Source organism: Natrix helvetica (genome assembly GCF_964273705.1).
Source record: "Natrix helvetica genome assembly, chromosome: 1".
Lineage (NCBI taxonomy): Eukaryota > Metazoa > Chordata > Lepidosauria > Squamata > Natricidae > Natrix > Natrix helvetica.
The window spans coordinates 67,974,254-67,995,592 of record NC_138548.1 but is presented as its reverse complement, the minus strand read 5'-3'; the positions used below and the strand labels follow the sequence as shown (position 1 = coordinate 67,995,592).

Below are 21,339 nucleotides of genomic sequence, written 5' to 3'. Positions count from 1 at the left end.
ACATGGTCCAATCAATACACCGTCCCAACTGGGAAATGTTTCCCAGTCACGGCTCTCCAAGTGCAGGCTGAACGTCCTTGACTCCCAGAGAAAAAAAATGTTATTTTGGCTATCTCTACTCACTCCCAGTTTCCCACATTAGGCCTATGCACTAAATGTGGCAGCACTGAAGATCCAAAGAGAAAGATGGTCTCCAGGGTTGACATAGCGCTTATTTTCGGGATAGGTCTTATTTTCATGGAAACGGTAACATAACATATAACAACATATAACATGAAACATAACATCATAAATATATCTACCTCAGAGTACTTAGATCTATAGTATAACTATTATTATATGTTTGTTCACACAGAATTCCATTGAATTCAGTGAAGCTTACTCCCGGATAAATATCCTTATCCTAAATGTGCTCCAAAATAATTGTATGGAAAGGAAGAAATATTTAGCCCAAATTCAGAAGTAAATCTAAATCACACCTAACTAAAGTTTACTTATTTTTTTCCTGCTGAGTTACATTCTGCAAAATATCTATATTACATAACTGTCCCTGGAAATAGTTTGCTTGTGTTTTCAAAACAAATTTATCCAAGCTTACTAAAAATAACATTCTGTGCTATGACTTATTATGTTAATTGAATAATCTTTAGCTTCCAATGTGAATTTATTGTTTTCTATGGGCTAAAAGCATCTCAGATTAATGGACTTGAAAGATATCTAATACTGATACATATCCTTGGTCTCCCCAGAATATGCTGACAAATGCTCTATGCATGAATGGTTAATTTTTAACTGCAATTAATTTGTAATCCTTTTAAACTTACTGGTTTATACAGTATATATTTTGGAACATTGTGCTATGAGAGGATTACATTATCACTAACAATAGTAGTCATAGTATAAGCACCTAAGAGAAAGAAGATATTTAAAAACTCAATAAACCATTTACCATTTAACAAATTAATTAAGTAATATTTGCTTACATAAAGCAACGATGTTATTATCTTTTCAAGATTCCTTTAGCCTTGCCATCTTTAACCTGATGGATTCTTACAAATTCATCTTACAGAAGACTAACAGAATCATGGAACTGGTGAATATGGAGACTAGTTAGTCAAGATAATCAAGCAACGAATCAGCGAACACCTAGAAGCAAACAAAGTAATAACGAAAAGCCAACATGGGTTTGTCAACAACAGATCATGCCAGACTAATCTTATTGCATTCTTTGACAAAGTGACAAAATTAGTGGACCAGAGGAATCCTATTGATATAATTTACTTGGACTTCAATAAGGCATTTGATAAAGTAGACCATAACCTACTACTAGATAAAGTAGAAAAATGTGGGTTACACAGCATCACCAACAGTGGAATTGTAACTGGCTAACCAACCACTCTTAACCTGTAGTCCTCAATGGAACTGCATCTACATGGAGGGTAGTATGCAGTGGAGTACCCCAAGGCTCTGTTTTAGGCCCAGTACTCTTCAACATCTTCATCAATGATTTGGATGAAGGGATAAATGAGGAACTCATCAAATTTGCAGATGACACCAAGCTGGCAGAAATAGCCAACACTCCAGAAGATACAGAAGAATCTTGACAGACTTGAACATTGGGCACTATCAAACAAAATGAAATTCAATTGAAAAAGTAAGGTTATACATTTAGGCAAGAACTACCAAATGCACAGGTATAGTATAAGTGATACCTGGCTCAATAGTAATAACTCTGAGAGGGATCTTGGAGTCCTAGTGGACAATCACTTAAATATAAGCCAGCAGCATGCGCAGCTGCCAAAAAGCCAACACAGTTCTAGGCTGCATAAACAGAGGGATAGAATCAAGATCACATGAAGTGTTAATACCACTTTATAATTCCTTGGTAAGGCCACACTTGGAATACTGCATCCAGTTTTGGTCACCACAATGTAAAAAAGATGTGGAGACTCTAGAAAGAGTGCAGAGAAGAGCAACAAAGATGATTAGAGGACTGGAGGCTGCAGGAACTGGATATGTCTCGTTTAATGAAAAGAAGGTGCTAGGGGAGACATGATAGCAGTGTTCCGATATCTCAGGGGCTCCCACAAAGAAGAGGGAGTCAAACTATTCTCCAAAGCACCTGAGGGTAGAACAGGAAGCAATGGGTGGAAAGTAATCAAGGAAAGAAGCAACTTAGAACTAAGGAGAAATTAGTTAGAACAATTAATCAATGGAACAACTTGCCTCCAGAAGTTGTGAATGGTCCAACACTGGATGTTTTTAAGATGTTGGATATCCATTTGTCTGAAACAGTATATGGTATCCTGCCTAGGCAGGGGGTTGGATTAGAAGACCTTCAAGATTCCTTCCAATATTTTAATCCCAATTGGATATTGCAACTACAGTATCTCTGATAGAAATATTTAAATGTTTACAATGATGAATACTTTATCAAAAGTACTATCATGAATTTGTTAATACGTATTTATAAGCCATAAACCATGGCTTGATTCAGACATTTTTAAAACCCAAACAGAAAATTATATTGTGTTTAGCAAAATATAGACATTCTGCGATCAATTGCAGATTCTGTTTTCCTGTGATTTCTATGTTTTCTCCTATCCCATTATCTAAAAGAGAAGGGAAGAGAAAGAAAGAAGCTTAGTCCATCTCTGATAATCATACAAATAATTGGGCCATCCACCAAATTTCTCCTAATCTTGACGTTTCCAGGGTTTCTGATGTAGCTTGAAAACAACCTATCTTCACTTCCCTGAGAAATGCTTGGGTATTTCTCCAGTACACAATCCAGGACAAGGACTTGACATAAATACCATCTAAATTCCCCCTCTCTGCTTATTCTTACCTAATAAAAAGTTCCATGGGAACTGTTAGATATTAACATATATCGGGGAAAGTCTTCCCTCTGGTCCGCTCCTACAGCGGGAAACAGGTATCCCTCTGATTGGTCGAGGGGCGTACCCAATCCCTATAAAAGGGGAACCCTCCGACTACCGAACAAGCTGGATCACTACTATTACTAATAAAGAGCTGTTAAGTCACTTCGTGTCCGCAGTCTGTCTCTCGTTGCCCAGATCTAACATTGGCGACGAGGGTGGGATTGAGAGACAGATAGGACGAAGAACGCTACTCCAGAATCTCCGGATTTGATCCAGCCCAGGAATTCGGCAGCAATTCCGACAGCCATCTCAGATCACCGCAGCGCGGCAAATTCAAACTGAGAAGATGGCGATGCATGCTCCCCCCGCTCCTTTCGACCCAGAAAACGACGAATGGGAAGCTTTCATGATTCGTTTCGAGTGTTTCCTCGAAGCAAACGAATACACGGGGATCACCGATGCGAGGAAGAAAAACATCTTCCTCGGCTACTGCGGAAAGGAAGTCTTCAATACGGCCAGAGACCTCACTGCGCCTACTCCAATACAGGCAGTATCGTGGACGACGTTGCAACAAACTCTGCAAACTCATTACGCACCAAAACCTTCCCGCCATGTCTGCCGCAAGGAATTCAACATGAGGACTCAGAAGGCGGGAGAATCAATCAATCAATATGTTGCAGCCCTACGAAAGGCAGCAGCTCACTGCGAATACAGAGATTTGGAAGAGCACATCTTAGAGCGGCTCATCTGTGGGGTAAGAGACATTTCGTTGCAAAAGAAGATGTTGGCAAACCCGAATTTAACCCTACAGGCAGCGTTAAACGAAGCAAGAGCGTCAGAATCAGCGGAGAAATCAGCGGTGACCATACAACGAAGGGCCAGCGCATACCAGCCAGCACCGAGACAAACCAGAGTTCACTATGAGGACACAAGCCCCGACTACGAGAATCCCGAGTTCGAGGACAGTCACCTGATGCAGAGCAGTCACTTGAGGCCTGGGGGGAGACCCGGATCCCGTTTGCCGCCCTGCGCAAGCTGCGGAGGGAATCACCCCAGGTCTACTTGCAGGTTCAGGAACGTTGTTTGTTCGCACTGCAACAAACTTGGGCACATCGCACGAGTGTGCCGGAGCGGAGTCCCTGCCTCACGGCAGCCACCCATGTACCGCCAACAGAAGCCCAACCCAGGGGCTTGGCGAAACCAAAAAGGGCGCCCAGAGAGAAATCCACAAGTGTTTACCCAGAGAGAAAATTTCCAAAGAGCTGAACGAGCGTATTCCCAGAGAGATTACTCACAAGAAAGTGAGCGAGCGTATCCCCAGAGAGAATACACACAAAGAGCTGAAAGAGCGTTCTATCAAGACGCTCAACGAGAGTATTCTCAGGATGTTGACGGTGAGATAGAGTTGACCCAGAGAGAGGAGTTGCGAACGTATCTCACCACAATACATCAGGTCCGCCCTAAGCGGCCAAAAAGGCTGAGAGTCACAGTCCTCTTGGAGGGCTCACCCTGCGAGCTAGAAGTTGACACAGGATCAACCCTGACGATCATTTCATGGGCATCCATGAAGCAGGCTATCCCTAGTCTCAGAAAGAGCCAACTACACGCCCCAGACGTCCTGCTACGAGACTACCAGGGGAACCAAGTCCCCATCGTGGGCCAAGGCACATTCCACATCCGTTTCAAGGACATCGAAGCCCAGCTGCCCGTGACCATCGCCAGCGCGCCATTGCAGAACCTTCTGGGGCTTGATTGGTTTGAAGCCCTGGGGTTAGAAGTCACCGGGATCAACGCCGTAAGAAACAGCAGCGCTGAACAGATTTTTAAGGAATTCGAGGATGTGTTCAGCCCCGGTCTTGGTAAGTATGTGGGTAAACCAATATCATTCAATTTAGACCCTAAAGTGGCGCCAATCCGACTTAAACCAAGACGAGTGCCTTTTGCACTCCGCCCTAAAATAGACAAAGAGATAGATAAGTTAGTGGAGCAAGGAATCCTTGAGCCGGTAGATCACGCGCGCTGGGAAACGCCCATCGTGACCCCAGTCAAGCCAGACGGATCAGTCCGCATCTGCGCGGACTATAAGTGTACAATTAATGTCGCGCTACAACAGAGCGCATATCCTGTGCCAGTAGTACAGCACTTATTGCACTCGTTGGGACCAGGAAAGGTATTTGCAAAGTTAGACATGGCACAAGCTTACCAGCAACTGCCAGTTGATAGCGCCACAGCGGAGGCCCAAACTATAGTGACGCATAGAGGAGCATTCAAATGCAACCGGCTACAATTTGGCGTAAGCATTGCCCCAGGACTGTTCCAGAGCGTCATGGAACGACTGTTGCAAGGGATACCAGGAGTCGTCCCCTATTTTGACGACATCTTGGTGTCAGCTGCAAACGAGGAGCAATTAAACAAAAGAGTCAGATCTGTTTTGGCCAGAATCAGAGAAAAGGGTCTCCGCCTTAAAAAAGAAAAATGCCAAATTAACGTGCCTAGCGTAGAATTCCTGGGTTATAGAATCGATGGTCAGGGAATACACCCCACTTCAAAGAAAATTAAGGCGATCCAGGACGCCCCCACACCACGAAATCAGACCGAGTTGCAGGCTTTCCTCGGATTACTTAACTTCTACAGCGTTTTTCTGAGGCAGAAAGCGACCGTTGCTGAGCCACTACACCGTCTACTCCAGAGGAACGCACCATGGAAATGGGGACGATCAGAAGCTGCAGCTTTCGCCGGGGTAAAGCGCCTGCTCACCACTGACTCACTGCTTGTTCAATACAGCCAGACCCTACCGCTGGTATTGACCTGCGACGCATCACCTTTCGGAGTTGGAGCAGTCCTCAGCCACAGGATGCCCGACGGAAAAGAAGCACCCATCGCGTTCTACTCCAGGACTCTTTCATCGGCCGAAAGGAATTACAGCCAAATGGACAGGGAAGCGCTGGCTGCCGTCGCGGGAGTAAAGCGTTTCCACGAATACCTCTATGGACGTGATTTTGAACTAATCACAGATCACAAACCGCTGTTGGGACTTTTGGCGGGAAACCGCCCCACTCCGGTCTCCCTTTCTCCTCGCATGACCAGGTGGACTGTTTTCCTGGCTGCGTATTCATACAAATTGATACATCGACCGGGCTCCACTCTTGGACACGCAGACGCACTCAGCCGTTGCCCATTACCTGACATTCTGCCAGACCCCACTCCAGAAGTACCGGTATTGCTCATTGACTGTTTGGATTCAGGACCGGTTTCTTCCTACGATGTTGCAAGGTTCTCCTCTAAAGACAATTTAATAAAGCAAGTTCAAACTTGGGTTTGGAGGGGGTGGCCAAAGGGAAATGTGGGCCCGGAATTCAAAATGTTTTGGTCAAAACGGGACGAGCTCTCAGTATTACAAGGATGTTTGTTGTGGGGGGATCGAGTTGTTATTCCGTATGCTTTACGTAAAAATGTACTAGATGCTTTACATATGGGTCATCCGGGGATTGTTAGAATGAAGGCGTTAGCAAGAAGTTACGTGTGGTGGCCAAACATGGACAAAGAAATAGAGGAGTGGGTGGCCACTTGTGACCCATGCCAGGAATCGAGACCAGCACCCCCGGAAGCGCCCGCCACAGAATGGGAGAAACCCAAAGCACCCTGGTCGCGGATACACATCGATTTCGCAGGGCCATTCCAAGGTCAGACTTTCTTTATAGTTGTAGATGCATACTCAAAATGGCTAGATGTAGTCCTAATGACTTCAACCACGGCAGAGGCAGTCGTAAAGGTTCTACGGCGACTCTTCGCCACCCATGGCCTGCCAGATCTCCTCGTATCCGATAACGGGCCCCAATTCACGGCCATGCAGTTTGAAACATTTTTAGCAGGGTTGGGAATCCGGCATGCCCTCATCGCGCCATTCCATCCAGCATCAAACGGACAGGCGGAGAGAATGGTGCGATTCGCAAAAGAGGCCCTCGCCAGGATGGGTCCAGGTGATTGGCAAACACGCATTGACCATTACCTCCTCATTCAACACATTACCCCGAGCGCAACGACGGGTAGGAGCCCCGCTGAACTACTCATGGGTCGTCGACTACGGTCTCACCTAGACCGGCTCCACCCGAATTACTCTGCCACGGCTCCCCCAGACTCTACAAGTAAGATCCGGTCTTTCAGAGTAGGGGATTCAGTTTACGCTCACAACTACACGGGGGGGACATTGTGGATGCCGGCAAAGGTCATTGGCATCACGGGTCCACGATCGTATTTGCTAGAGCTAGAAGATGGGCGGAATTGGAAAAGGCACATCGATCAACTACGGGGTCGCCTAGCACACTCCAACCTTCGAAATGAAGACGAAAGTTTCCTGTCTACGGAAAGTCAGCCACAAGAAAACCCCATCGTAGGAAACAACGACGCCGGCGAGCCAAGCGTAGAACAAGACTACACGCACGTAGCAGAGCAACCCCCAGACAACGCAGCCGAACAAACTCCTGAACGCCCGAGCAACGAAGGCACAAGACCTCCAGAACGGGAAATAGAAAAAGCACCCGATCCTGCAACTACTTCGAACCAACCCGAAACCAGTCCTGCAACCACTTCAAGCCAACCCGAACTACGACGTTCCTCCCGAGCAAGACAAACACCCACCTACCTAAAAGATTATGTTACCTACCGCAACGTCCCATCTAGGAGGGGAGGGATGTTAGATATTAACATATATCGGGGAAAGTCTTCCCTCTGGTCCGCTCCTACAGCGGGAAACAGGTATCCCTCTGATTGGTCGAGGGGCGTACCCAATCCCTATAAAAGGGGAACCCTCCGACTACCGAACAAGCTGGATCACTACTATTACTAATAAAGAGCTGTTAAGTCACTTCGTGTCCGCAGTCTGTCTCTCGTTGCCCAGATCTAACAGGAACCGAAAGATTGCAGTTGGTTTGTAAACTTTATTTGTTGGTCTAATATTATTTCAGTATGGATTTCTGATTTTCCCCTCACACTTAAGATTGTTGTTTGTCTTTGTAAGACCATAAGCTCTTCAAAACAAGACATTTTTATGTATCAGTGAAATGTCCTTAAAGAGCAGTGTGCATGTTTCTAGGTAAAGCATCCAGAAACCAGGGATACTAATACAGTATGAAGGCCTTTGTCCTGTATACTTGTTAGCCCACTGTCTGATGGAGGTAGATAGAATATAGAGACTATATTGTGAGAACTGGAAGATAGAAAAATAATCTGCCAATATGAAAATTCTAACATTTTTTTTAGCTTTTTCAATATTGCAATTTACATACTGGATTCAATTTACCAATCCAGTATGATGCCAAGAATACCTTTTTGATTCTCTCTTATAGAAAATTGTTTAATTTAGGCCTTCTCTCAATCACCTATTGAGGTAGTGATGTTTTGAAAGCAAGAAATAGCCTCTTATGCCCTGAACTCAAAATGTAATCCCCACCCCAACTCACGTTTAGGAAAACCAGGAGAAAAAATTTATATATCACACATGAGAAATGCTGGAGGATCAACGTCAAAAATAGAAAATGTATATAAATTATCAGATGGAGTTTGCACAATCTAAAAACTGATTTTTCTTGAACATTTTTTAAAAATGTCAAGCTATTTTACATAATTAAACACTAAGAGAAGGTATTTATGAAGGTAATAAATGTGAAGCTTTGTTCCTTTCATTTGAAAACCTAAAATTCTTTTTAACAGGAACTTTACATGTCACCCTGATTACATGTACCCTAGCAACCAGAAAATTGTTAAAACATTAAGTGCATGAGTCACTGCAGAAGAAAAATGGTGAGATGTGAATTTTAATGTGTGTGGTACATTATTCTTACAAGAATTTCTCTTGTAGAAAATGAACCCCCAACTCCTTTGTGCTTTCATAAGTATTCTTTTAATTGGATGGTTGCTTATAATTTTTTTTAAACTATACATGAAGAACAATTATGTGGCACACACATATATGTTCTATCCTCATTCTAAGGGTGCAAGATATAAATCCAGAAAATACATACATATATGCATATACTTTTTTCTATTTCATCTTCACCTGGCATGTACATGTGATTAGTTCATGCACAGAACAAAGATTTTTTCCATTTCTTTAGCCCTCAAGAAAGAAATTTTCTCCCATTCACCATGACTTTCAAAGTTTTTTTAAAAAAAAATCTGATGAACTGCTTTTTAGGAAATGGATGAAATGACATGAAATCTCCTTTTCAAACAAACAAAAAAAGATCCCCAGCAAAGATTCTACTTTGTTCTCTCCAGTCTAAGCTGTTAAGCATATCTAAATGTCTTTAGACTATATCTTGAAGAATCTTTTCAGATCTTTTCATTGTTATTAATCAAATTTTACTACCTTTTAAGTTGGCATCATGACAGGCTTACCAATGATAGTCCTGGACAATTGTAATCTAATTTCCAACTTTTTGAGGGTTATGGTAGATACATTGGAATGACCGAAATATATAGATTAGCTCTTCCAGCCTATTGCGCTTGAGATATCTTAGACTTCAAAGTCTAAAATTTACTATTATATTACAATGGAAGATTGATACAGAATGTTATTGCAAAAAAAATAATACTATAAAGTCAAGTAAATTATTTTATAAGCTAAAGTAAGACCACTGGGAAACAGTAGTAAATGGTTCCCCAACAATAGCTGATTCCAATTTCCTACTGAAAAAAAAATGTTTAAAGATAAGCAACAAGTCAAAAGTTGACAAGATTAACTCAGAAACACCTAGGATTTGCATTTCCCCTTTTGCCTATAGAGCAAGCCATGACCCCTACATGACCCCATAGGGACCCAAAAGGTAGAAAACCCATCCATTCTCAACTCCATTTTGTCAGCTGTCCCCAATCACATGCTGTTAGTGATTCTGTTCATCAATAAACCAACTTTGTTTCCAGTCAGCATCCATTTTATTCTCGGCTCGACCTGGACCTGGATTTTTTTCTTCCAACAACATGTGATTACCACCTGTAACCTTCACAGCAGTGGTGGGTTTCGCACTGGCTCGGGAGAACCGGTTGGTGAAATTTACCGATCCGGTGAAAGGAGGTTCGACCGGTGGACTAACTTCTTGGATGAAAGACTATATCTCTCCTGTTTGTTTATATCAGTGTTTCTCAAACTTGGCGACTTTAAGTCCTGTGGACTTCAACTCCCAGAATCCCCCAGCCAGCATAGCATACATAGCATAAACCAGAGAAACACTGGTTTATATCTTTCCTGTTTCTCATCCTTCCTGAAAAGACTGTACATTGTTGGTTGAAAGCAGAGGTCCCTTCTGTTACCTGTAGCTTATAACCACAATTGAGTCCAATATTGTTTTATTTCTTTTGCAGTTAGTATTATTTATTTTTGTACTTATTTTAATCTTATTGTAGTTCATCCATTGGGGCAAAGAATTCAGTGACATTGTCTTGGCCACTCCCACCCAGCTGCCAAGCCACTCCCATGCGGTCACATGGGCGGCAAGCCACTCACACCCGATCACATGCCCGGGAAGCCACTCCCACAAAGCAGGCCACACCCAAAGAGTAGATTCCAAAAATTTTTGAAACCCACCACTGCTTCACAGCCAGTTTCCAACAAGCAAACTTAGTGGGGGGAAAGCTAGATCTGCTTCATAACCACATGATTCACTTAACTGCAGTGATTCACTTAACAACTGTGGCAAAAAAAGGTTGTAAAAGGAGGCAACTCACTTAACAACTGCCTTGCTTAGCAACAGAAATTTGGTGTTGTGGTAAGACAAAGACTAGGAGAGGTGCGGTGGCCTAGAGATGGAGCTCTCATCTCACAATCAGGAAGCTGTGAGTTCGATCCTAGGAAGAGGCAGATATTTCTCTCTCTGGGCACAATGAGAATATATCTGCTGAACAAAAGTCTGCAATGGCATTCAGGAAGGGCATCTGGCCATTAAACACTCTGCTAGCTCCATTCAGTTGCCCAGACTCCACACCGCAAGAGATTATGGGGTTCTTAAAAGAAGATGTAAAACAAGGACTGCTTATATTAAGATATGTATTTGGCACTAACCTGTGCAGATTTGGGAATGTAAGATATGACTGTGAAAGGGAAATAGAATGTAAATTCTGGTGGTGTAAATTTTAAATCTGACTCACCCTAAACAGAATCCAACTTAAAAACATATAAATATAAAAGAACTAATTGTGTTTCAGTTATTATAAGATAAATAAATGATTTCCTTATTAGAAAATATTACTTAAACCACTTCTGTATGGTCGCCAGAAAAATTACTTGGACAAATTCTATAAAGACACTGATAAGTTTTTTTTTTTTAAAAAAACAGCAAAATATTTGTAGATATTTGAACCTTGTATTTAAAAAAGAAGCAAGAGTCCAAAGATTACAGTACTACTAGAAAGGTGCAGGCACTGTCTCAAATTCATAAAAATTGCTTATCTTTTAAGACTGAATAAAACAAAATTTAGCCTGTTTGTTATGGGCTTGTCTTTTTTTAAATTATTTTTTAATCTCAGAGACTTTCTAACCAGGATCTCTCAGCAGCAGGCTTTGAGAGCATCTCCTAAAGTTATAACAGCATATTGTTTCTTGTTCCCATGGGTAGTCTTTTGGATTGATACACTATTTAATACAAATAGTTATAGTGATCTCTGCATTCAAACTCATCTGTAATCTTTGTTAGAACAAATGATACTTTAAAGTTGTTTTTTTTTTTAATTAACAAGGAGATTACCAACAAAACTGTAACTAAACTTTCTGTAACTAACTAATAAAACAATACAATTCCGCTAATATAGTTTTGGATATTATTGTCACCAAAAGGTGACAATGTATTATTGAGTGCATTACAAGTAGTCCTCGACTTACAACCACAATTGAGTCCAAAATTTCTGTTGTTAAGTGAAACATTTGTTAAGTGTGTTTTGCCCCATTTTACGACCTTTCTTGCTACGGTTGATAAGTGAATCACTGCAGTTGATTAGTTAGTAACCTTGCTGTTAAGTGAATCCGGCTTCCCCATTGACTTTGCTTGTCAGAAGGTCGCAAAATGGGATCACGTGACCATTGGGACACAGCAACAGATGTAAGTATGAACTAGTTGCCAAGCATTTGAATGTTGTTCACATGATCATGAGGATGCTGAAAAGGTTGTAACTGTGAGAACGGTCATAAGTCACTTTTTTCAGTGCTGTTGTAAATTTGAATGGTCACTAAATGAACTGTCATAAGTCAAGGGCTACCTGTATTTCTAGAATTCTTCATATTGTAAAACTATTCACAAATGTACATTCTACATTTTTATTTCTAATTCACCTATAGTTTGCTTTATACATATTAGACGTGTATGAGAGATCAAGATAAAGTTGAAAAAGTAATTTATACTTTTACATTTATTGCTGTAAATTGTAAATTCAAGGTTCATAATTTTTCTTACTATTTTATAACTGGAAATACTTCTATTTATATAATAATTTATTATATATGATTATATATATAATTATTAAATAAATAAATAGTTAATGAAAAACAAGTTACCATATATGAACTGCAAAAATCCATTATTTGGCAACAGAGTTATACAAACAGCAAATATCAATAAGCACCAGTTTAACTATTTCAAGGAATGATTTATTAATGTTAAGTTTAACATTAGAAAAATGAAGTAAATTAAAACACCTGGTAAAATTTTTCATCATGAGTCAAGATAGGAACTTTTAGTACATGGTGAGCTAGATGGAGAGTGGAGAAGTTTAATTTGGTAGGACTAAATATATCTCCTGTGGTTTTAAAATGGTGGTTAACAAACTAGTTTTTCAGTTTCATTACAGCATCTGATTTTTTCTTAATAACAATAAATATCACTGGTCCAAAACCTTAAAAGATTACTGGAAGTTCCACTGAATGAATTAAGTGATCTGGTCTGGTATGTAGGCAATACTTCTGCTGTAATAAAAAAGGAACAACTGGAGAAAATACATGAAACAATTGATAATATATTCAAAGTAATAAAATTCACAAGGAAAGGAAAAAACAACAACATACTACCCTTCCTGTATATCCTCCTCAAAAGAGGAGCTGATGGCAAATTAGAAAAACAACAACAAAAAACAGACACCCCAACAATACACACTGACCAAGTGCTCTATTACCAAAATAACAACCCAGCCCTGCACAAGAAGAGCTGTGTAAAAACATTATTCAGACAAATGTAAATGCACTGCAGCAACCTAAAACACCTGGAAAAATGACCCATATATATAAAACACCTTCCAGCAAAATAGATACTTGCACAATTTTATTAAATTTTTTTATTCAAAATAATAACAAAGTTGGAAGGTACCTTGGAGATCTTCTAGTCCCGTGATGGCGAACCTATGGCACGCGTGCCACAAGTGGCACGCGGAGCCATTTGTCAGGGCACGCGAGGCGCTGCCCTGTCAGCTGGCTAGAGCGCATGCGCGCGCTGGCCAGCTGACTTCACCTTTTTAAAAGCTATTTTTTGCCTTCCCCAGGCTCCAGAGGCTTTATAGGAGCCTGGGGAGGGTGAAAAGAGCCTCCCCCACCCCCCTGGAGGCCCTCCGGAGGCTTCAGGGACCGTCCGGACGATCCCTGAAGCCTTTGGAACCCTTAAAACCACCTCTGAGCAAACCGGAAGACACTTCCGGTTTGCTTGGAGGGTGGTTTTAAGCGCTCCGAAGGCTTCAGGGAAGCCTCCAGACGTTCCCTGAAGCCTCCGGAGGGCCTCCGGGGGGGGCTCTTTTCACCCTCCCCAGGCTCCTATAAAGCCTCTGGAGCCTGGGGAGGGCGAAAAAAGCATGTAAAAATGGGGGTGGGGTGCGTTGTGCATTATGGGTGCGGCACGCCCGCACTCGACCCCCCTGCGCTCCCCCCACTTGTGGCACGCGAGCCAAAAAAGGGTTGCCATCGCTGTTCTAGTCCAACCTCCTGCTCAGGCAGAAAACTCTCTACCGTTTTAGACAAATGGTTGTTCAAACTTTTCTTAAAACCTCCAGCGTTGGAGCATCCACAGCTTCTGGAGGCAAGTCATTCCACTAATTAATTGTTCTAATTGTCAGAAATTTTTTCTTAGTGCTAGGTTGGTTCACTATTTGATTAGTTTCCATCTATTGCTTCTTGTCCTGCCTTCAGGGGCTTTGTCACCCTCTTTTTTGTGGCAGCCCCTTAGATATTGGAACACTGCTATCATGTCATCCCTAGTTCTTCTTTTCATTAAATTAAAAAGACAAAGGTTCCCCTAGCACATAGGTGCTAGTCGTTCCTGACTCTAGAGGGTGGTGCTCATCTCCGTTTCAAAGCTGAAGAGCCAGCGCTGTCCAAAGACGTCTCCATGGTCATGTGGCTGGCATGGCTAAATGCCAAAGGCACACGGAATGCTGTTACCTTCCCACCAAAGGTGGTTCCTATTTTTCTACTTGCTTATTTATGTGCTTTCGAACTGCCAGGTCGGCAGAAGCTGGAACAAGTAATGGGATCTCACTCCATTATGCGGCACTAGGGATTTGAACCGCCAAACTGCCAACCTTTCTGATCAACAAGCTCAGCATCGTAGCCACTGAGCCACTGTGCCTATTAATAATTAAATTAAACATACCCAATTCCTGTAACCATTCTTCATATTGTTTTAACCTCCAGACCCCTAATCATGTTTGTTGCTCTTCTATGCACCCCTTTTAGAGTCTCGATGTCTTTTTTATATAGTGGTGACCAAGCATCCAGATAATCAACCAACACCCTGATAATCAGGAAATATCACCAGACAAACAATCAAGCAGAAACAATGCCCTAATCAAGGAACCACCAAGGAGGAAAACCACACCACCACCAGCACTGACAGGGCAAGATACTGTATGAAAACACCACACCCACTAATGATTATGTCAACCAGTTGGGTAAACATCTGCAAACAAGCAAGCAAGCTAAGAGAGCACATAGGATCCTAAGCTACATATATTCTCTTCTATCAAAAATATTTAGTCTTTCTATACGCCATATGACATGACCTTTTCAGCTGTGCACAATCCTGATCAAACCATTTTTACAGACCTTTTAGGAATGGGGTGAGGTCAACAGTAGACAGTCTTAGGTTAAAATTATGGGGGTTTGGAGATGTAATAACGTTATTTCTTTGACAAAAACAATTTTGAGATTAAAATACAAGTCTAAATGTGGTTTTTGAGGTGTGCCTGAATTTCTAAGATTTCTGATGCTACCAGCCATTTAGCAATTGCTTTTGCACTACTTTAATTCCATCCAATTTACACCTCTGTGTTGTTATTTTCCAGCATTGGAAGAGGTAGTCAGTTAATTCTGGGGGTGATGATTGCTTTCTAATTCTGAATCTATGAATCCATGCATTGTACAGAAGTCAGGAGATTATGCAATGTGATCCAGTAATAGATTATTAATATTCTCCCTGCCTCCCAGTATGTTTTGCTGGATGATCCTCATCTAGAGTCTCACTCAGTAAGCACAGCTCCAAAGGAGAGAGTCATCTGCTTAACACATAATCCTGCCCAATTAGATTTTAGATTCTTAAATTATCTAGGTTATAAGGGTCCTTCTGGTATATCCTCCTCATGAAAGATCTTGAACTGAAATCATTTGTCCCAATCCAGGCATTTAAATTCCTGTCAATTATCGCTGATTGCTGTAGGATGTACCAATAACTAATACTGATGTACCATGTACCATCACTAGTTTGGGCAATAAAATGTCTGCAAGAAAACAACCAAGCTCATAGAGCACCAAGGACACCTTGCTGCAGTGTGTATATCTAAGCAAGTGAGAATAAAATTTTCAATATTTGATGTTGTTAGTCTGGACATGTTTTTTTTTAAAGGAGGGTGTTAATCATTAATGTTAAGGAATATGATGTCAATTTTGAGGGACAGCAGGAAGACAGATACCCCTGGGTTTAAAGACGGCAGAGGAACACATTTCAATAGTAGAACTACATTAACTCCTTTGGATTTCCCCCTCCTATCTTACTTGGATAGCCTAGAATGAATTCCCCCAGTAATTCCCCCATCTCCATCTCTTATGTGGCGTCCTAGGTTCAGATATTCAAAGATTGTTCTTTTGACAAGCAATATTCCACATCAATAAGGAGATTAGACGGATCCAGTCATAGGAGGTATCTGTGTTGTGAAGTAGTAGTCCAGGACTGTCAAACTCGTGGGCCGTGGGCCGGATGTGTCACGTGCTAGCCACATCCACGTCTGGTTTAGAAAAGGAGGAAAAAATCCCGATACGTCACATGACACTGCCATGACGACAAGAGTTTGACAGCCCTGAAGTAGTCCCTGGGAAGTTATAATTGCTGTCCTAGAATCGAAGCATCCAATGTGGAAACTGTTCTGATAGCTACGGAGAGAAATTAGTTGCATCTAAAGTGAACAATTTAATTTGCAGGGAATATCTAAAGAGGGTTTACTACAGAGCTAGGTACTTTATGACTCATAAGCCACAGCCCTGGAGCAGCAGTAGTGGGCAGGGCAGCAGTGGGGCAACATTGGGCCATCAGCCTTCCACAACAGTCCCAGGTTCTCGTGACCCTTTGGGAAAATTAATTGCCCACCTCTGGTTTAGTACATATGAACCCCCATTCTTTGCCTTGTCAAGGAGTAAGGATTTATTAATAGTCATTTGACTGCAGTTTTGTCAGTTTTATTTTAACAGCTTGCCCTTTATCAGAGAACAAGTCAGAACTAGTCTGTAGAGATTCTCAGTCATCTAGGTTATGGTTGCCCCAAAGGTGCTTTTTCAGGAGGCAACTGGACTTTTTCTTGTCTTTGAAGATGTTTCACTTCTAATCCAAAAAGCTTCTTCAGCCCTGACTGGATGGTGGGGAATGTAAGGATTTATATTCACTTGCATCTTTTTGTTGAAGCACTTGGAGGTTTATCTGTGTCCTCAGGGTCACCTGAGTAGCGCTAATGGTTCCTGTAGTCTGCAATTTTTTCTGGAAACCCGTTCATACTGCCACACCATTCAAAGGGTGTTCATCCCAAATTGCATAGCTAAAAGTCTGTAGTTTCTCAGTCAACCAGGTCATGATTGTGCCAAAGGTGCTTTTTCAGGAGACAACTGGACGTTTCGCTTAAATCCTTCCACTCCCCACCATCCAGTCAAAGCTGAAGAAGCTGCTTGGATGAGAAGTGAAATGTCTTCAAAGACAGAACAAAAAAAATCCAGTTGCATCCTGAAAAAGCACCTTTGGGATATCAGAAATATGTGGCTTAACCTGGGCTTCTGCATAGTCTTAATGAAGTGGTAGGCCCAGCATCATGTTTTTTAACAAAAGTATCAAAGTCTTTTTTCAGGAATTCCAGATCATATTTTATAGCTGACAGCTGCTCAAATAATGAGAGAACAGCTTGCTGTTCTCTCATTATTTGGGTTTAAACTCCAATGACTTTACTGGTGGGAGTCTTTTCCGTAGTCTGCTTTTGCATCTTACTTTTAAGCTTATTTTTTTAATGTCCCTTAAGGTTAGCAGGTGAATTAGCAAGTTAAAAACAGTGTGAGAAATGGGGAGAGAATCCAGAGTCTAATTTAGCTCTTGCCTGCCAGGTACTGAAATATCTAGCAGCTGTTTTTTTTCCAGTTCTGTTTGAAGGACCCATTCAAGTGATTCAAAGACTGCAAACTTGTTAAAGGTGAGAGGAAAATTTTTGTTTTGGTTACAGATTTTTTTTTTGTGTAAAACGTATTCTTCTATCTTTGGCTGTTTAGCAGATTTGATAAAAAAGGGATCCCAGACTGATGCCAGGATGCTTCTTTTTCTCATGTTGTTCAAATCCATTCAGAATCTTTGCCTGCACCAATTTTCCCTCACTTGAACAACTGTATTTAAAAATAGCTGGTACACCAAATAATAGTCTATAATAAAAGTTCCTGAAACCTAGCATACTTATTTATAACCAAGAACGAGCTCAATGAGAAACAAAAGTAGCTAAAGTGCACCTTTATAAAGTAACATAACACTGAAAGGGGAGGAATTTGGGAAAATACGGGTTGCTAGGCTGAGGCCTTGGTTTCTCCGAGATTACATTACACGCACTTTTTTTTCGGATATGTAAGAACGCCAACATTATTTGGTACTGCTTTTGTTTTAGAGTAGAGAAGGCGTGACGTGGAGAACTGGTATGCCACCATCTGTAGCACCGCAAGCATTCCTGTTTTCCACCTCCTAACAATGGCTCTGGGGGAAGACAAAAACAGGTAGAGAACCCGTCGCTGCAACCTCGCCGCTCGGCGGGCAAAGCGCCCCTCTTGCCCCAGGCCGAGCGCGAGCGCCTTTTAGGCTGAAGGGGCAACCGGGTGAGACTGAAGAAAGCCAGGCGGCAGAGACACGTGGCGGGCGCTTCCGCCTCGAGCCGTTCGGAGAGCCGCGCGCACGAGGAAAATCTGAGACGTCGCCCAGGCTCGAGCCGCTCCGGGACTTCCTCGTGCCTGCAAAGTTTTCGTCGGTTCCGCCCCCCTCGGCGGTCTCGCCTCTCCTCGCTTCGGCGGTGCTTAGACAGGCGAGAGGCAGGAATGCACCGGCAGGTTCATCCTGGCTTCGGACGTGCTGCGCTCGGCGTGGTTTTTCGGCCGAGCCAACGAGGCTGAGACGAGAGAAGAGGAGTCGGAGCCCGGTACGTTTGTCTGCCTTAAGTTTCCCCAGCCCCCCCCCCCCCCCGTCGTTTCGGTAGTTATTCCTTTACTTTCCATTGGTCAGCGCGGTTCTTCCCACCTGGCGTCCCGCGATGGTTTTGGAAATGGGCGTCTTTTAACACAACCAGATGGAGGTTTGGCAGCCGATGGGAACTCTGATCCGGCAGCAAGCAGTCATCAAGCAAGAAGATTCATCTTTCTCCGTTCCCACTGTTTTTGAACGGGTGGTAGTGAGTGTGCTGCGTAGGGTAGAATTTTTAAATATTGCAATTAAAAAAAAAAACCGAAATGGGAAGAATGCTTTATTCTGTTAAACTGTCCCTTAGGAACTGCTTTAAAGGAGACTTTCTGATTCTAGGACCGCAAGAATCTAACCAGCTAGTTTGGCTGTATTGACAGGAAGCAATAATAGCTGTTGCTCAACATATCTGGGACAATAAAAACCCACTGAAAAAGTCTGCACTGCTGTGCTAACTTGTCATGGGGATACATCTGTAATAAAGTTATGTACTCATTACTCTAAAACAGGTTTAAAAGTTCTGAATGTTATTTAGACAGCTAGATGTAAAACACTCCTCGATACTTAATGGAAAAGTACTCCTTTTTAAGGTAATTTTTTTTCTATTTTTGCAGGTGTTAAAATGTACATGTAGATGCTTTTTATAAAATGTAGAAACAATTTGTTGTGCATCCACTTTTTAAAACATTTCCTTAAGGAATGTTGCTTTTCTGGGAGAGACTATGCCAATTGAATTATGATCCAGTAACTGAGTTCACACAACAGAAGTGGTACCCATGATTAACTTGATCATGGCGTAGTACTCAATTAACCAAGTTTGCATAAACCATTTGTGCTGGTTCCCATAATCTGCTTGTCTGCTTGTGTAGTGTGTTCAAATGTTAATGTCTCATCGGAATGATTGCGGGAAGAATAGCTTTTAGCAGGTAATATGTTGCACTCATAAAGATTCAGAGGATGGAAAACAATGGGCAGATGAGTCAAGAAAGGGCAGGTTTAAGGGTTGCTAAGGACTTGTGAATGAGCTGAATCCCACAGACTGGCTATGATATTCTTTTTGAAGAGAACAAAAGAAAGTAGTAGAGGAGACAGGGGACAAATAAGCCATAATATTGAAGAAAGGAGCACAGTGACAAGGTAAGTTAGTCCTGAGAGAGAAAGGGCTAAAACATATTGACGGGGGAAATCTGGGAACTGAGTCCACACATTTTAAAATTGCTAGAGATGAGAAACACTGCTCTGGTGTATCCTATAGAATAGGGCTTTCAAACTTGCATCCCGCGGGCTGGATGTGTCACACACTAGCCATGCCCAAGCCTAGTTTAGCGAAGGAAAAAAAAGTCCCAATACATCACATGACGCCACCGTGACGACACGAGTTTGACACCCCTGCTATAGAATGTATTTTCACTATGTGGGTTTACATCTAAACAGACATTGGGTTGAAATCAAGCACATTTGGCTTGAAATGAGGGGCTTAAAAGATATATAGAGTGAAAGACAAAATTTGGTATCTATTTTTAAGATGGGATTATATTTCTTTTTCTAACTAGGCAGTTCTCTGTAATCTATCTGCAATAATGTAACTAACAGAATAAACATGCACAGCAATAATCAGATATTATTTCTACCTGTTCTTTATTTCATTATAGTGATGCATGAAATATTTTGTCAGGTAACTCTGCCAGGTCTGCTCATATACAGCAGTGTTTTATCAGTTTTTATTCTTTTTTGTTTTTAGGGAGTTAAGATTTTTATTTCCCTGGAAAAGGGAATGGAGGGAGATTTTTGGATAAGCTATCCATAATTCCCATGTGAGACTAGAAATACTAAAGAAGCATCAGGGGTGTCATAGGAGGGAATATTCAACAATATTAAAACATAGAAGCAGGTGGGCTGATCAAAGTCCCACCACTCCTTTTTATCTATGCAATGCATGTTAAAAGGACTGGAGCTTTGATAACACAGGTGTGTTGTCATTTTGAACTTTTGAGTCCCTTTGAAGACATCCCTGAGTAATGTTTGCCAATGAGTTCTTCAGTCCGCCTGTCCCCCAATAGAAGTTTAAGGTAGGAAATGGGAGAAAATGCAATTTTCGTTGATAAACACATCAGAACTACCTGTGAGAAGCTAGCTTTCCAAGGTGCTTTAGAAATGTTCTCAGACTTTAGGTTGTTTGAACTTTACAAAATATGTGGAAGAAATGCTACTAAATTTATCCTTTGTGAACACACATGGATGCACATACACCAAGCTCAGTTCCAAGCATTTTAGAACACAGGCTAATGTGTATTACCTTGGATGCTTTTGCACACTCTCTTAACTAGCCATGCAAAACCTTCTAGAATTTCTAAGCATGTGTCCAAAAATTTGTTTGTTATTTGTGTGCAAATTTTCCACTTAGAAGGGCACATTAACATAAACATTGACTTGGCTTCCACTAAAACACAGTGTAATAAATAACTGTAGAGTTTATGAGGTCTTCTCCTCTACACTCAGTATCCCAGCTCTTTCTATAATTGATGACTGACTCTACCTTTTATTTAAAAGAATTGTCTACATATTTTGATATGGTAGTTGCCAAAGTAGTGTAATTACTATTGCCTAAACAAACATCGGAATTAAGACAATCCAGACTTCAGTCTATCCTTACTCATGGAAATTCATTAGTTTTGGGCTAATCACTTTCTATCAAATCAGCTCACACTTTTCATGAGGATAAAATGAAAAGCAATTCCTATCAATGCCTGGTG

The 21,339-nt window shown here is 41.7% G+C and overlaps 1 protein-coding gene across 3 annotated transcripts in view; it reads left to right on the top strand.

Annotated features, from left to right (window-relative positions):
• Nucleotides 1–18,067: 18,067 nt before the first annotated feature.
• The window catches only part of RASGRP1 (RAS guanyl releasing protein 1), a 53,894-nt gene continuing 50,622 nt past the window's right edge, over nt 18,068–21,339 (top strand). The window contains exon 1 of one of the 3 annotated variants that reach the window (XM_081941093.1): nt 18,068–18,548. The gene's annotated coding sequence lies outside the window, so the exon portion shown is untranslated. Of the gene's footprint in view, nt 18,549–18,645; nt 19,177–21,339 lie in introns of those variants that run through there. The other 2 variants (XM_081941094.1, XM_081941092.1) reach the window with 2 other exon arrangements.